At 34.2% G+C, this 16,595-nt stretch overlaps 1 long non-coding RNA gene across 1 annotated transcript; it reads left to right on the top strand.

The window, feature by feature from the left end:
* Positions 1–7,238: 7,238 nt before the first annotated feature.
* On the top strand, positions 7,239–15,732 carry LOC140689405 (uncharacterized). Its single transcript, XR_012064321.1, has 3 exons — positions 7,239–7,376; positions 8,003–8,105; positions 15,670–15,732. It is a non-coding gene; the product is annotated as an uncharacterized lncRNA (long non-coding RNA).
* Positions 15,733–16,595: the final 863 nt, after the last annotated feature.

Consider the following 16,595-nt stretch of genomic DNA (forward strand, 5'->3'; position numbering starts at 1 on the left):
AATCAAAATTCAATGCTGTAGAATGGCTTTGGTTAGCCACTACTCTAGAGATTTGGAAAACTGCCTGGGATTTCTAGATTTGTATGAATTAATATCAGCCGTAATTTGCAATGTAAGTATTTTAGAAATTGTGTTATTACCCCTCACAATAATATTAAGTTTGCTTATTTCTATGGTCCTTTTATCAATAATACAAAATTTAAAATTAATGTTTTTATAAATACTTAATCTTGTTTGTGAAATAAGGTCTTTTTATATATTTGCCCCTAGAAATTAAATAATAAAAGTGATACCTGACAGCTTAACAATACATTGTTGGATATTTACCCAAAGGTTTTGAAAATTAATGTCCATACAAAAGCCTACACAAGGATATTTATAACACTTTTGTTCATAATTGCCAAAACTTGGAAGCAACCAAGAGGTTCTGCAACAGATGAATGCATGGATAATAAACTGTGGTACATTAAGACAATGGAATATTATTCAGCACTAAAAAGAAATGAATTATTAATGATGAAAAACATGGAGGAAACTTAATTGTATATAACTAAGTAAAAGAAGCTAATTTGAGATGACAACATACTGTATGACTCCCGACTGTATTATGTTATGGAAAACAAAAAACTCTAGAGATAGTAGAGAGATCAGCGGTCAGGTGGGAGGAAGGAGTGAATAGGAGGGGCACAAAGTGAAACTATTCTGTATGATACTACAATGGTGAATACATGTCATTATACATTTGTTAAAACACATGGAATGTACACCAAAAATAAACCCTAATGTATACTGCAGACTTTGGGTGATAAGGATGTGTTACTGTCGCTTCATCAGTTGCAATAAATGTACCACCTTGGTGCAGGATGTTGATAGTGGAGGTGGATGGGCATACTGTGGAGGCAGGATTATAGGATCAATACCTGTACTTTCTGATCAGTTTTTCTGTGAACCTAAAATTATCCTGAAGTATAAAGTCTATTTTTTAAAAAAGTAATATTTGATGGAGAAAAATTAGAAATATGTATCCTATCTAGAATTTATTCATTCTGGAATTTATAATTTAATTCAGCTTGTAAAATTAGACTATAAAATATTCACTCTACTCTTTCATTAACCAATATTAGACATATTTATAAGAAAAATATGATGGACCTGAATGATAACATGATTTATGAGAAATATTTTCTGCCCTTAGTAACTTTACTACCAATATTGTTTGGGAGAATCAAAATTTGTTATTAAAAAGTGAATGGAAAATATAATAGTAGATACACAAAAAGTACTTTGGAACCAGGAGGAAAAACAACAATCTCTATTGTTGTGCATTAGGGAATTTGAACTTACATGTATTTTCATTGAATGGAAATAATTGCATGGCCAGTTAATCTCTTGCAAGGACATCATGCATGTCTTTATTTTCAAAGAAAGTGTTTGATGTAGACTATGGTACTTCCAATTATGAGTGAATCTTTATCATGTACCACAGGGAAGACAGTCAAGGGATTATTAGAAAATTTGCTTAAAAATGAGTTGATAGTAGAGGGAAATTGGACAATAAGAAAATAATGATTCTTACTATACATGTTGAAGAATATTCACTTTCTCCTTTAAGTATCTTTTCCTTTTTTTCCCATTTTTAAGCACAAAAGTAGTATTTAAATCTTTTGACTCTCATGGACAAATAAGTATCTTCCTTCCGATTAGTTCGTATTTTTAGATTTTTCTAGAGACGTGAATAAAGATGAGCACTAGTCTCCAGCAAGAGCTCTTGAGCAATTTTGTCTAGCAATTTGAGTCTAGAGGCTTTAGAACCAGTGGTGCATATAATTAAACTTTTATATTAAGCTGACGAGTCCAAAAGTGTATCTTTTTTTCTTTTTTTAAATTTTTAATATTTTAAAAGAAATAATTTTATTTATTTATTTATTTATTTTTTAGTTTGGTGAGGGGTAATTAGGTTGTATATATTTTTAAATGCTAGTTACCATAAAGTTAAGCAATGATTGGTAGTAGGTAAAATTAATGATAAAATGCACTTAGTTATTTTCAAGTTTACTATAGCCTTCACATGTGATTAAATATATGTTGTATTCAGTGCTAAACACTAATGCTAACCACTTAAATTATATTTTTATTAAAGTTATTGTATAGACTTTTTTCTTCAGCTAATCATAATGCATTTACTAAGATGTCAGTGTTCACCGTACAGAATTATGACATAATTGCAGAAATTTTACCTACATAGAAATTTTACTGTAGCTAGGCACAGAGCAAGCACAAAATGAATGTAACCTGTTTTGTTTTGTTTTGAAAAATATAATGCATAAAAATAAGTTTGCAAAAAAGAAAAGTACAAAAAGTATTCGTATACAGAGCTTAATAAATACTCACAATTGAATACTACCAGTATCCTAGAAGTTTATTCCTAATTCCAAGCACCACATCCTCCGTAGTAACTGGTATCTCAGTGTCTTACAGTGTGAATTAGTTTGCTCATTTTTGAACTTTATAATGCAAATGAGGTCATACAGTATTTACTCTTTTGCCAGTCTTCTTTTGCCCAACATTATGTATGTTTTAGTGATTCATTTATATTGCTGAGTGTAATTACAGTTGTTTATTATCATTGCTGCATTGTTCAGAAATGTGTGAATATGCCACAGTTATTTATCCCTTGGGCTGAAAGTCGTTTGTGCAGCTTTCACTTTGGGGCCACAACAAACAGTTCTGTTATGAGCATTTTTTTCCCTTTTAGTGAAAATATGTACAAATGTCTCTTGAATGCATACCTAGGAGAAGACATTTTGAGTTGTATGGTAGACGTATATTTTACTCTTTAGAAACTCCTGAGCTGTTTTGCAAAATGATTTTACTAATGCACATGCCCGCTGGCAGTTTACAAAAGACCCAAGGCTCCACAATCTATCCAACATACAATCTTGTCTGTCATTTTCATACTGATTATTATGAAGTTGTATCATGTTGTGGTTTTATTTAGTATTTTCCTGATGACTCAGTCTTATTAAGTACCTTTTTCTGACGGTTTTTGTATATTCCAGTGATTCCTTACGTTTCATGCCTAGTTAACTCTTTTGCATCATTATTTTTATTTTCAATCACCACCATATTGCCTGAATTTACATGCAGTTGATGTTCTTATTTTTAGTTCTTTAACAAATTTTACAAATTAGATGTATTATAGATACGATAAACATTTGTGTGAACTTACAGCTCTCCTCATTCACTTGGTCTTTGTGTATCATAGATCTTTCTTTCTGAGCTTTTTGTGGTGGTAGTAGTTTTGCTTTCTTCTTCTAGTCTTCCTCCTTTTTCTTCCTAAAGTAAATGTATTTGTATTTAATGGCAGGTTTGTGGTTAGTACTTACTCTGTAAGTTTTTGTCAGTCTGAAAATTTACTTACCTCATCCTCATTCCTTCATTTTCAACAGAAAGTTTGATTGAGAAAACAATTCTTGGTTGACAGGTATGTTCTTTCAACGTAGTTGTTGAGATTATTGAAATCAAAATGCACGTTTCCCCCATTTTCCACTGGAGCTGTTAACATGTTAATCATAGTTATTTACACTTCCCTGCTTGTTGATATCAGCACCCATGTCACCTATGTATTTTATTCTCAGGATTTTCTTCTATGGATTGGCCCTGCCTTTGGTATTATATCTAATTTTTACCTAACACCATGTCTCAAATACTTTCTATTTTTTAAATAAAAGTTTCATAGTTTTCAGTAAGATATTCAGGTGTTTTGCCTATATTGAGTTACATTTTTTACACATCTCTAGAAAGTTCACTTTTTTGCTTATGAATATCCATTTTTTCCAGCACTACTTCTTGAAATTACTATTCTTACTCCATTGACTTGTGTTTGCGCCTTTGTCAAACATCACTTGACTATGTTTGTGAGTCTGTTTCTGCTGTCTCTAATCTGTTCAAATGATCTATATTCCTATAATATAACAAATACATTTTACATTTCTATCAGCTTATGAATATTGCTTTTGAATATCCAATTTTCTAGCAAAAAATGAGAGTTTCTTTTACTCCACATTCTTATCAATATTTGGTGTTTGTCAGTTTTTGAATTTAGACATTCCAGTAGCTGTGTGTTTTCACATTGTTTTATGTTTAGTTCCTTAATGACATAAGATGTTGAAAACATTTATGACATGCTTATTTGCCATCAGTATATCTTCTTTGGTAGGCAGGATATTTGGTCAGAACTTTTAGTCGTTTTCAAATTGGGTTGTTTATTTTCTTATTATTGCGTTTTAAGAGTTCTTTGTGTATTTTTGATACAAGTCATTTGTCAGATGTGTCAAAAATATATCACCTCTGTTGAAAATCAGTTGATTATATTCATGAATACTTCTCAGCACTCTGTTCTGTTCCATTATATTTGTTAATTTATTTCTGGGTTCTCTGTTCTATCCTCTAATATTATTGGCAGTACTACCCTGACTTGCTTAATGCACGTTTATATAAGTAAATCTTGAATTCAGTTAATGTCAGCCCTGAACTTTGTTCTTCTTTCCAATATTATGTTGGCTATTCTGGGTGTTGCATTTCTGTATAAACCTCACAGTCAGTTTATCAGTATCCACAAAGTAGCTTTCTGGGATTTTGACTGGTATCACATTGAATCCACACATCATTTGGGGAAGAATGGCATCTTAAAACAGAGACTTCCTATCCATGAACATAGAGTATTTCTCCATTTATTTAGATCTTTAAAATTTTTTCTTTTATTACAGTCTTGTAGTTTTATGTAGATATTGTACATGCTTTTAAAAATTTATACTTAAGTATTTCTTTTTTGGGTGCCAATGTAAGTGGTATTGTATTTTCAATTTCAAATATCAATTTTTTTGTTGCTGGTGTATAGGAACACAGTGCTTTTTGTATATTAATCTTGCCTCCTGCAAATGTGCTACATATCCTTGTTTGTTCTGAGGTTTTTTTTTTTTTGGCTCTTTGGTATTTTTTAGATAGATAAATCATGTCATCTGTGACAAAGACAGTTTTATTTTTTCATTTCCAATCTGCATACTGTTTATTTTGCTCTCTTGCCTTATTGCATTAGGAAGGACTTGTAGTACTATGTTGAATAAGATTGATAAGACTGGACATCCTTGCCTTGTTACTTATCTTAGCATGAAAACATCTATTTTCTTACCACCTAAGTATGATGTCAGCTGTAGGTTTCTTTGTGGATGTTCTTTATCAGATTGAGAAAGTATTACTCTATATCTAGTTTGTTCAAATTTTTTATTGTGAATGGGTATTGGGTTTTCTCAGATGCTTTATTTGTATCTATGGACATGATCATGTGACTTTTTTTTCCCTTTGGTCCATTGATGTTACAGATTACATTAATTGATTTTCAGAAGTTGAACCAGACTTGCATAGATGGAATAAATTCCCTCTAATCATGGTATACAATTATTTTTAAATGTTGTTGAATTTGATTTGCTAATATTTTATTGAGGAATTTTGCATTTATGTTCATAGGAGTTATCAATCTGTATTTTTTTCTTTTTTTCTAATATATTTGGCATTAGGGTAATGCTAGCCTCAAAGAATGAGTTAGGAAACATTCCCTCTGCTAATCCTTTCTGGAGGAGATTGTAGAGAATTGGTATATTTACTTTCTTAAAAATTTGGTAGAATTCACCAATGAAACATTCTCGACATAGTGCTTTCTGTTGTGGAAAGTTGTTAATTATTATTTCAATTTATTTAATAATTATAAATATATTCAGATTATATAATTCTCCTTGTGTAAGTTTTGGTAGATTATTTCTCTCAAGGAATTTTTAAATTTCTTCTGAGTTATCCAATATGTGGGCATAGGATTGTACATAATATTTCTTTATTATATATCTAATGTCCATGGGATCAGTAATGATGACCCCTCTTCACTTATTATATTGATAATTTATATCTTCTCTCTTTTTTCTTGTTTGGTCAGGCTATACATTTGCAATTTTATTCATCATTTCAAAGAACCAGCTTCTGGTTTCCTTCGTTTTCTTTATTGATATCCTGTTTTCAGTTGTACTGATTTCTGCCCTAGTTTTTACTATTTCTTTTCTTCTGTTTATTTATATTTAATTTTCTCTCCCTATTATAGTTTCTGAAGTTGGAAAGTTATAGTATTGATTTTAGATCTTTCTTCTTGTCTTGTATATAGACAAGAAGATAATATATAGACAATTATATAGATATATATTCAGTGCTATATGTCTCTAGCCTGGAAGAAGGCTTTCACTAGAACCCAACCATACTGGCACACTGCTGTCAGAATTCCAGCCTCCAGAACTGTGAGAAATCAATTTCTATAGTTTATAATCCACCCAGTCAGTGGAACTCTGTTATAGCAGCCTGAACTAACTAAGGTGCCAGGAAGTATGGCTGCTGCTATAACAGATACCTAAAAATATGAAAGTGACATTAGAAGTGGGTAATGGGTAGAGGATAGAGTACTTTTGAGGTGCACATGATTAAAGGCCTAGATTTCTGTGATCAGAATTTTAGAGGCAATTTTGGTGAGGACTCGGAAGAAAAGAAGAGAGCTTATTACATTTTCTTAAAGGGTGCCTAAGTAATCATGAACAGAATATTGGTAGAAATATGGACAATAAGGCCATTCTGATGAGATCCCAGAAGGAAATGAGGAACATGTTATTGGACAAGGGAGAAAAGGTGATTCTTGTTATAAAGTAGCAAATAACTTGGTTGAATTGTGCTCATGTTCTAGTATTTTATAGAAGGTGAAACTTGTGAGTGATGAAGTTGGATATTTAGCTGAGAAGATTTCTAAGCAAAATGTTGAAGGAGTATCTTGTTTCTCCTGATTGCTTAAAATAAAATGTGACAAGAGAGAAATGACTTGAAGATAGAATTATTAAGCAAAGAGAAACTGGAACTTAAAGGTTTGGAAAATCTTCAGCGTTCTCCTATTGTAAAAAATGAGAAAGCGTGTTTGGTAGAGAACACTAAAGATGTGCTCAATGGACTCTGATAAGGAGATCGGTATGCCTATGAACCACAGCCTTAAATAGGCATCTCAGTAGAAGCCAGGAGCTATTCTGTAACACATGGGAATAGTGACCACATAGAAGGCAATTCAGAGATCATCAGGGCTGCCACTCCCACCACAGTTCCAGTGTGCAAGGGCCAGGGGATAGAGCAGCTTCCATGAGTTAGGCTCCCTCACCGGTTCAGGCAGACCAGGATGCTTCTTTCCAGTGCCACTGGCGTAGAGCCCCCACAGACAGCTGTCACATGGGCTGTGCCCAGTGGAGCCTTAAGAGCAGGGCCACCCAAGATCACAACCTAAGTCTGGGAGAGCCATAGAGGTGGGACTGCTGTCCCTGTGGCTTTGGAGGGTGGCACATGAAGCTGAAGAGAATTATTCTCCAGGATTAAGGCTTACTGTTTACCCTGTTATGCTTTGGACTTTCTTGGGACTCATTATCCCTTTCTTCTTACTGTTTTTCCCTCTGGGGATGAAAATGTGTATCCTTTGCCTGTCTCACTATTATGTTTTGGAAGCACGTAACTTGTTTGGTTTCAGAAGTTCATGGTTGGAGAGGAATTTTGCCTCAAGATGAACTATACCTTGAGTCCACAATATCTGATTTAGATGATATTTAGATGGGACTTTGTTTTGGACTTTTGGCTTTGGAGTTGATGCTGAAATGAGCTAAAGCTATGGGGGGTATAAAGTAGAATGAATGTATTTTGCATGTGAGAAGAACATGAAATTGGGGGGGGGGGTCCAAGGGCAAAAAGCAATGGACTGATTATTTGTGTCCTCTCCAAATAAATGTTTAAATTCTAACTCCCACAATGTGGTAGTAAGAGGTGGGGCCTTTGATAAGTAATTAGTTCATGAGGTTGGAACCCTCAAGAATGGCATTTGTACCCTTATAATATAAAAGGAACATTAAAGACCTCTACTGCTTTCTTTATGCCATGTTAGAATACAATATGTCTGCGGTCTGCAGCCTGAAAGAGGATCCTCACCAGAAACTGACTATGGTAGCACCCTGATCTCAGACATCCAGCCCCCACAACTATGAGAAGTATGTTTCTATTGTTTATAAGCCATCCAGTCTACTTAAAGAAATCTTATGAAAATGCAAGAGAGGAATCTATAGATCCTCTCTAAGTGTCAGTTAATATCACGTCAGGTAGAAGATGGATTTTGATTCTGAGTAAGAGGTCCAAGAATGGGATTTGGGGCTATTAGTGATATTATGGGTAAAATACCCTTAAGATTGGTGAAGACATTTTATTGGGATTTCTGGACAATACGAAATACCTAGATCATCCAGAACTTGGGTCCTCAATTTCAAAACATGTTAGTTGCAATTATATTACTATCCACAAATCCCTTTTTTGGTGGCCTGTAAGAAAATATGATCTGTGAGGAATCGTATGCATCCTGAGATTTAGCTATAGACTTCAGAAGATTGAATACATTTGTACCTCCAAATACATCAGATGTGTTCCATATGGTATTAACAATTCAAGCTGGGCAATAAGGTAAAGGAGACTGGCATTCTGTGATTGATTGGGCTAACACTTTCTTCTCAATTCTGTCTGGCAAGAAAATCAAAGCCTGTTTGAATTTATGTGTGATGGACTCCAGTACTTGTTTACTGTGCTTTCCCAGGGGTATTTAAGTTTGTCTACATATGTCCACAACTTAATGAGATGAGCCTTAGTTTTGATCTAGTTGAAAAATATAACTATTTGTTGTATTTATTATATAATGCTTATATCATAACCTTAATATTAAGCTAAAACTGAATTTCAAATACTAATTAAACATACAACCACAAGGGAGTGGCTGTTGAGCTAAGGTGCATGTTCCAAAATAAATGTTAAAATTATGAGGAATAACATAGGCCAGAGACATTAGAGATATTCCTCAATCAAAAACAGGTTATTTTCTCGACGAATTCTGAATCAAAACAAGAGTAACAATATTTGAATGGATTGTTTGATTAGTGGAGATATCACCTGTCACATCTGAAAATTTTAGTTACCCCTGTTCACAAACCTGTGATGTAAAAGCCGTGCACTTACATGGTGTTCTAGAAAACTGCATGCTCTCTGAGATCTTCAAAGAGATAACACCCAGTCGATAGCTTTGGGGGTCACACTACTCCAGTGTTCAAATGACATTGCAAGTGTCAGCATCTCACACACACAGAGGAATTTTGACAAAAGCCCATGAATGTCAATCAGTGGTGACTGTGAGAATTTTGGATTCGACAATTACCTGAGTTGGCCTCAGGATACATTCCCTTTGAGAGGCAATTGCTAGCCTATTACTGAACTTCAGTTGAAATTGCTTCTCTTACAGAAGGAGGTAGAAATATTTTAAGACCTGAAAAACCATTCATGTCTTGGATTATGTGGAACAACATTTTAGAAGGGAGGGGGACGCATTCTCCAAATAGAAAAGGTGTATTCAATAATATGTGTAAGGGCATCACTAGGGGGTACCCATCATAATTGAATAGGAAGCTCTAATGACTTCAAGCCCTAATTAAACCTGCCTGATTACTTTATTGATTCATAGCTAAATCGATAATTTTCCATTTTTACCAGAAGGTAATAAACAAGTGTCGTGGTTTACAGATGGTAGCTCAAGGGTAGAGGGCTAAAATTTGAAGTAGAAGGCAGCTCTGCTGCGACTGTATTGTAAGGCAGCTGTACATTGACTGAAGAAGGAAAAAATCTTCTCAATGGGTAGGACAAAAAGCAATAATCCTCACAGCATCTTAGAAAATGGATGGTAGCAATCACTACATTAGGAGATGTCAAAAGGGCAAAGCCTGCAGAAATCACCCTCCTTGCTCGTAGCTGAGGGTCTGGAATGGGTCTGGGCAGATTTAAGGAGTGTTCAGTTTAGAGTAATCTATGTCTGTGGTGTATCTTGATGCAACTGCATGAACATTTGCAATAATTCTAAGGTTTTAACTGTGTCTTTTGGTTTCCACTTGACAGATTTCTCTATTACAGAGGGCATATTGTTAGGTAGTGATGGGAACTGCTGCCTCCTACATACAGGCAAAGGACTTTGTTCAACAACAGAAATGTGTTACTTTACAACTAATAAATGATCTTTTAAGAAAGATATCCAGTATAATAGTTATAAGTATCTTCTGCTTTCACAACTTGTTAAAATATCCTGTGACCTGATGCTTTTAGATCATGTTTTGTGGATGGAGGGCAATGATCAAGGCAAAGCAAATGTGGTCAACTGGAACCAGTGTCATTTGAGGATGATTTGGAGCCCTGTGTGTCCTTTCAGCTGCCCAACACTGTGTGACTGCTGCAAATACCATCTCTCTAGCAGGCCCTAGCTTAAAACTGCATCAAGTCCATTCCTGAAGTGTGTAAACTATTAAGTATCTCTACAAATGAAGGCACGCTATAGAATTTTTTTTCAGTTTTTTAAAATTGAGATGGAATTTATATAACACAGAATTAACTATTGTAAAGTAAACTATTCAGTGACATTCAGTACATTTACCATGGTGTGCAACACTGCAAGTGTTTTGTTCCAAAGCACTTTGATCAACCCACAGGGAAACCCCATACTATTAGGTGATTACTCTCTATTACCTCCCCTACCCTCCCCTCAACTCATGGCAACTACCAGTCTGCATTATGTCTCTACTAATTTACCAACTCTGGATATTTCATATAAATGTAATCATGCAGTATGTGACTTTTTGTGTCTAGCTTCTTTTACTTACTCTAATGTTTTTGAGGTTCATCTGCTGTTTGGTCCAGCACTGCATTTGATGCTTGAGGGGAAAAAAAGCACTGAATAGAGAAGATAAAATTTTATGCTCTCAGGAGTTATAATTTAGTAGCTAGAGAAACTTAAGAGCTTAAAAAACTGTATGTAAAACTATAGTCCAGTAGAAGATGCGGATTGATACATGAAAAAATAAAATAAAATATAAAGCCAGATGAGAAGTATTTTGAGAGATGGAGTCATTCGTTGCCACAGGGATGGTTGCAGTAATAAGTAATCGGTCAAGTCAGGATGTTGAGAATGTAGAATTATAGCAAAAAAGAGAAAGAGGTGAGGCCATTGCTTAAGTGAAGGTGGTGTTTGGGGGACATTTCTTGCAGAAAAATTAAGTCTAGGAAAATGCTCTAATGTGGAAGTATATGCCTGGTATGGTCAAGAAGTAGCAAGGAGGCCAGTATGGCTGGATCCCAGAGAGCAGGTGAGAATGGTGGAAGGTTAGAGGCCTCACAGTGGGGAGGTGGCACAGATCATGTACATTGGATCATGGTTTTCATTGTAAGGGCCTTGGTTTTTACTTTGGTTGAAATGGAAACTCATGGGAGGATCTTGATGTGATCAGAATTATAATTCACTTATCTAATTGGTTTATTAAAAACAGATTGGGGTGATAGGGTCAATTTAATAATCCAGAGAAGAGATGGTGATGCTTATACTGTGAGGTAGCGTGATGATGGTGAGGAGTGCGTGTACTTTTGAGTATAGTTAACAGTTTTCTGATGAATTGGATGTAGTGGGAGAAGAATGAAAAAAAAAACAGCTGGTATTTTTGGCCTAAGGAATTGAAAAATGGAATTTATGAAGAACATTTGGATATCCAGTCACTGAAGAGAGACTTTGACATGAGTGGTCTAATCTCTTGGAAGACTTGTGATGAGAAAGCTTAGATTTTGCTCTAAACTATGAAAAATGAAAAGTTTCCAAGCAGGAAACTCAGGCACAGAGGATCCAATACTGAGATGTGAGGTTGTGGTACACATCAGCCTGGCTGCACACTGAAAATGCCCAGTGTCAGTATGCAGGTTACTAGCACAACACACAGAGGAGATGTTCGTAGATTTGAAATTTCTCTTCTTGGGGAAGATAAGTCCCTCACAGTCCCAGCAGAGGAGACGTTTCAGAGAGTATGGGAAGCAGCAGCCAGGCAGGCATAGGCATGTCTTGCACTCCTTGTCCTAGAACAGGAGTTCGTAAATGATGGTCTGCGGGCAAAATTCAGCGTCCCTTCTGTGTTTGTACTAAAGCTATATTGTAACATAGTCACATGCATTTGTTTATATTTTGTCTGAGGCTGCTTTATTGCCATAAAGGCAGAGTTGAGTAGCTACAAGAGAGACCATATGGCATGCAAACCCTAAAATATTTGTTATCTGGCCCTTTACATAAAATATTTGCCAACCACATCTCTCGACTATGTGTGAGGGATAAAAAAAAATCAGTTATCCTCCCTACTAGGTACTATATTGTACCTAGTATCAGTGCTTCCATTTTCATGCCTTTCTCCTTTATTTTTCAATTTCTTATCTTTTGAGCACTTAACCAAACAAATCCAAGATAAAATTGCAGTTTATGTCAGAAACAGTGCCAAATAACACTTGTACAAATAAGGGTTGTAACCAAGCCAGTAGATTCTGAGGCTCCATTAATAACTGATAATTGTTATTAAATAAATAAACTATGTCAAAGTATTCTAGGCTCATGGCTTAATTTGATAAGAACCCCAAACAAAAGTATTTTGTAAATGAAGTTAGTATACATATGAAGTATATTTTTGGTGATTTATTTCACATCCCTTTACTTTCAGACATGAAGGAATTTAAATACGACCATCAACTTGCATGACTCATGTCTCTGACAGCAATGTTTGAACAAATAAGAGGATGATATTTTACAGTCATGTGCAAAAATTACTTTATTACTCTTAGCTGCTCAGGTAATATATAGAAAAATGTGAACTTGATAAAAAATTTATTCCAGAACTCTGGAAACGTGTAGGTACCCTTGAAAACATCAATGTCTCAAATAAGTTGTAGAAAATGTTAGTGAAAGCAAAGAAATATTTTAATCACTGTATTCTAGAATTTTAAATGCCTTTATATAGAAGGTATTGGCCAGCTGTTCTTCATCTCCATAGAGAGGCGAGAAACAAAAGCAGGCTTAACTAGCAGCAATAAAATTAGCAATAAGGAGATTCTACTAAAAGCAAGTGTGAAAACATTATAGGGCATATTAAGACATCTTCTCTGGAGATCTTTTAGACGTGGATGGATTCTCATTTGTCTGGAATGGTGAGCATGTGACCCAGGAAAAAACTAGAGAGAGGACCAGATGTACTTTCCTGTCCTGTAAGTTCTGTAGGTGACTTTAAAATTCACAATGAATTTCTCAACACTCGCAACATATGGGAGCTAATTCATGTAAGACATTTCATAAATCACAGATTTTAGTTTAGGATCAAAAAGTGCTTTCTGTTCTTGTGCAATGACTGGGAATTGAAAATATTTTAAAGACACAATTTAGCAGATAGCTCCAAAAATTAATTTTATATGTTTGCTGTCAAAGAATTCAAAAGAAAGATCTGAATAGCTATTGAAGCTAGCATTAATGTTCATAGTCATTTGAGAAAATGGGATCAAGTATTTTTAGATCCCATTTCAATTATTTTTAAAAACACCTGAAAGAAAAAAAAGACATGTTAAATAATTTCCTATGTGTCATGTATACACACACACACATACAGTACAGGGGAAAATATAAAAGCGTTTGATTACCTGTGGAATAAGATTTCATTTGATTAGGCTATTAAGAGGGGGTATTTACATAGGGCCTCAAACAGGAAAATAATTTAATGTACTATCAAAGTAAAAATGAAATATTAAAGGAAACACTTTCAGAAATCTGTGGCAAAATGTTCAAACTAAAAAGGAAGAAGGTTGAAAAGGCAAAAAGAAAAATTCATTGGGATTATTAACTTTGTTTTTAAGGTTTCCTGTAAGGGAGGCGTTGAATTTGCAGTGGATGAGAGTGTGCCCTGATGTGACATATGGGATTTCATGTCTTGATTCTGACACACATAATATTTGAGATTGGGGGAAGATATTTTACTCTACTGAGCCTCTGATGTTTCATGGTATAAGAATTATAAGAATTAAAGTAGTTAATAAATATAAAGCACTTAGAATAGTGCCAGTCATACAGAGAGCACTCAGTACATGTGGGCTATTCCGTCTGTGGTTAGAAACAATACTAATGATAGTAGATGTGATAGTATCATTAGCACTAGTGTATTTTAGTACAAGTGTAGTGTATTTTATTTATAATGCAGTAATATTAATATTGGTTTTATATAGTTTACTAAGTAGTCATTTTTAAGCTAAATAATATAATGAAATAGTACAGCAAACATAAAAGACCATATATATGGAGATATAGGGAGGACTATAGATGGCATTCAGTAATGAAATAAAGTATGAATCATGCATGGCTATATTATGGGCCATGTTAATAGCAGAACTTTTCAGAATTTGACCAACATCTATTATGATTAATATGATTGTTAAGTAATACCATTCTAGCACTCTTTTAAATCATGTACAAAAACTAAAATAAAGCAAAATTCACTTGAAGAAATAAAAGAAATTAAAATAGCTTTTATAAAATGTATTGAAATAAAGCAAAAGGAAGAAAATTAATGCCAGTTACACCTAAAATCTTTTATATAATTGAGACCATCTAGCTAATAATAGCAACCTAGTAAATGGTAGAGCCAGGATTTAAACCAAAACCATAAAATTGAAAAATGGATATTATTCATTATTAAAATACAATATATAGACTCCTGTCTACAAGTCCATGAGAGAGGATTTGCATAAATAATTTCTAAAGTATTACGTTATTCATCCCAGGATAGAACTCTATATTTACAAGAAGATGAAACAAAACAATTAAATTTATATAAACTGTAACTTACTTACCTTATAAATGCCTTTTATTTCATGTTAATATTAAATTATTTTACTTTCATCAAGTAAAAATATTCTTAATATATGAAAGTTTCATTTATTACTCACAAAACTGAAGCTAAAACAAGTTCATGTAGGTAGATTACTGATCAGAGGAATATGACTTTGAAACACCATCTGTCACCATGACAAGGTCATCAGGGTTTTAGTAAAAAAAATAATTTCATAAAAATTTGCCATAGGAATAGCTAAATTTGAAATAGTGATAGATCCATAGACTGTTGGAGAGATACTGTTTATGGTTTCGTTTATCAGTCCTAGGTGCTGAACTGTGTCTCTTAATCCATTTAACCTCTAAGAACTAAGAACTATTCAGTAAGACCTCCAAATTAATACCTAAGGCAGCAATATATCGAGTGGTAGGAATACAAGTTCAACAAATGCTGTAACTTGATTCCAGATTAATTTGTTTTTATCCTTCTCTTTTCCTTTTTTCCCCCTTGAGGATCTAAATTACTGATACGCCTTGTGAATCATTATGATTCTGATTTCCAATTATGATTCCAATTTCACTACAGGCATCTACACAAGATTTTCCCTATTATATTATGAAACTTTTTTTTTTTAAGTATGTCTGCCAAATGCTGAACCATGGGAATTTCTCTAATATATACTCTCAGACATTCTGCTTTGTGGTTTACTTGGTTTTCCTGTCTTATCCAATAACTCAAATCAGTTCTCAGTTTACTCCAGGCTATCTGATGATTTCTGAATATAACCGTAATTTAAATGACAATAGCATTAAAATATTTGTAATACATATTTATCTTTTCTTACCCAAATCTTCAGGTGAAGAACAGAAAGACTCTCTATATCCCAAGTTAACAACTTGCCTGGTCTACTCCAATTGCCGAGTCTCACTCAGCAATTCTTTTCAGGCTACTACTGTGACAAGAGTGCTTATTTTAAAAAATAATAATAATTTGAAGAGATTTTTTTCACTTGCATCATGGCATGAAACAGTTAATTTTCTTTTTGAAAATATTCTAGGGTCTAACTGTGACTGTCTCTTCCTTGCATAGTCTGCACTTTGCCTTTTAGAAATCAAAGGAGCAGTCTCAAAGAAGACTTCAGTCTGAAATAGTGCTTGATTTTTGCATGTTTTGTCAAAGCACAGAGGTGAAAGCATCAGTATTTAAGCTGTTCTTAAATTGGGAAAACACTGAGTTCTGCAATTGCCATTGCACCGGTCTACTCAGTAAAATTTGACAATTGAAATAAATACTTTTGTTTCATCTATATTACAATATATTGTCGTGTTTACAGATATGGCTATATGGGATTTTATGATTCTGCAGTGACATGAATATTTTATCATTCTCGGAATTACTGCTGGACAGCTACAAGCAGCCAAACTGGGGTGGGGGACTGCACAACCTACAGATGTTTGTGGACGTCCCTTAGCCCACAGATCTGTAAAGGCACAGTGAGATGGATGGAACCTCAGCTTGCCCTGCCTGCAGCAGCTCCTCTGGCCATTTTCAGCCTGGCGCTGATGGGTTTCTGAGGGAGCGACATTCATATGCCCTTGGGCAAAAACACATCATCCAGTTTGAGGAATGTAAAGGCTGAATGCTTTAAAGGCGAAATCTAAGATCTTTTTTAAAAGTAGCAATTTTAAAGTTTTCTTCTTCCCCAAACTATTAGTATGAAAATTAAGACAACTTTCCTTTAATCTATACTTCCTGTATCAACATGAAAGGCATTTTTAATCT

Source organism: Vicugna pacos, chromosome 26 (genome assembly GCF_048564905.1).
Source record: "Vicugna pacos chromosome 26, VicPac4, whole genome shotgun sequence".
NCBI classification, from domain to species: domain Eukaryota; kingdom Metazoa; phylum Chordata; class Mammalia; order Artiodactyla; family Camelidae; genus Vicugna; species Vicugna pacos.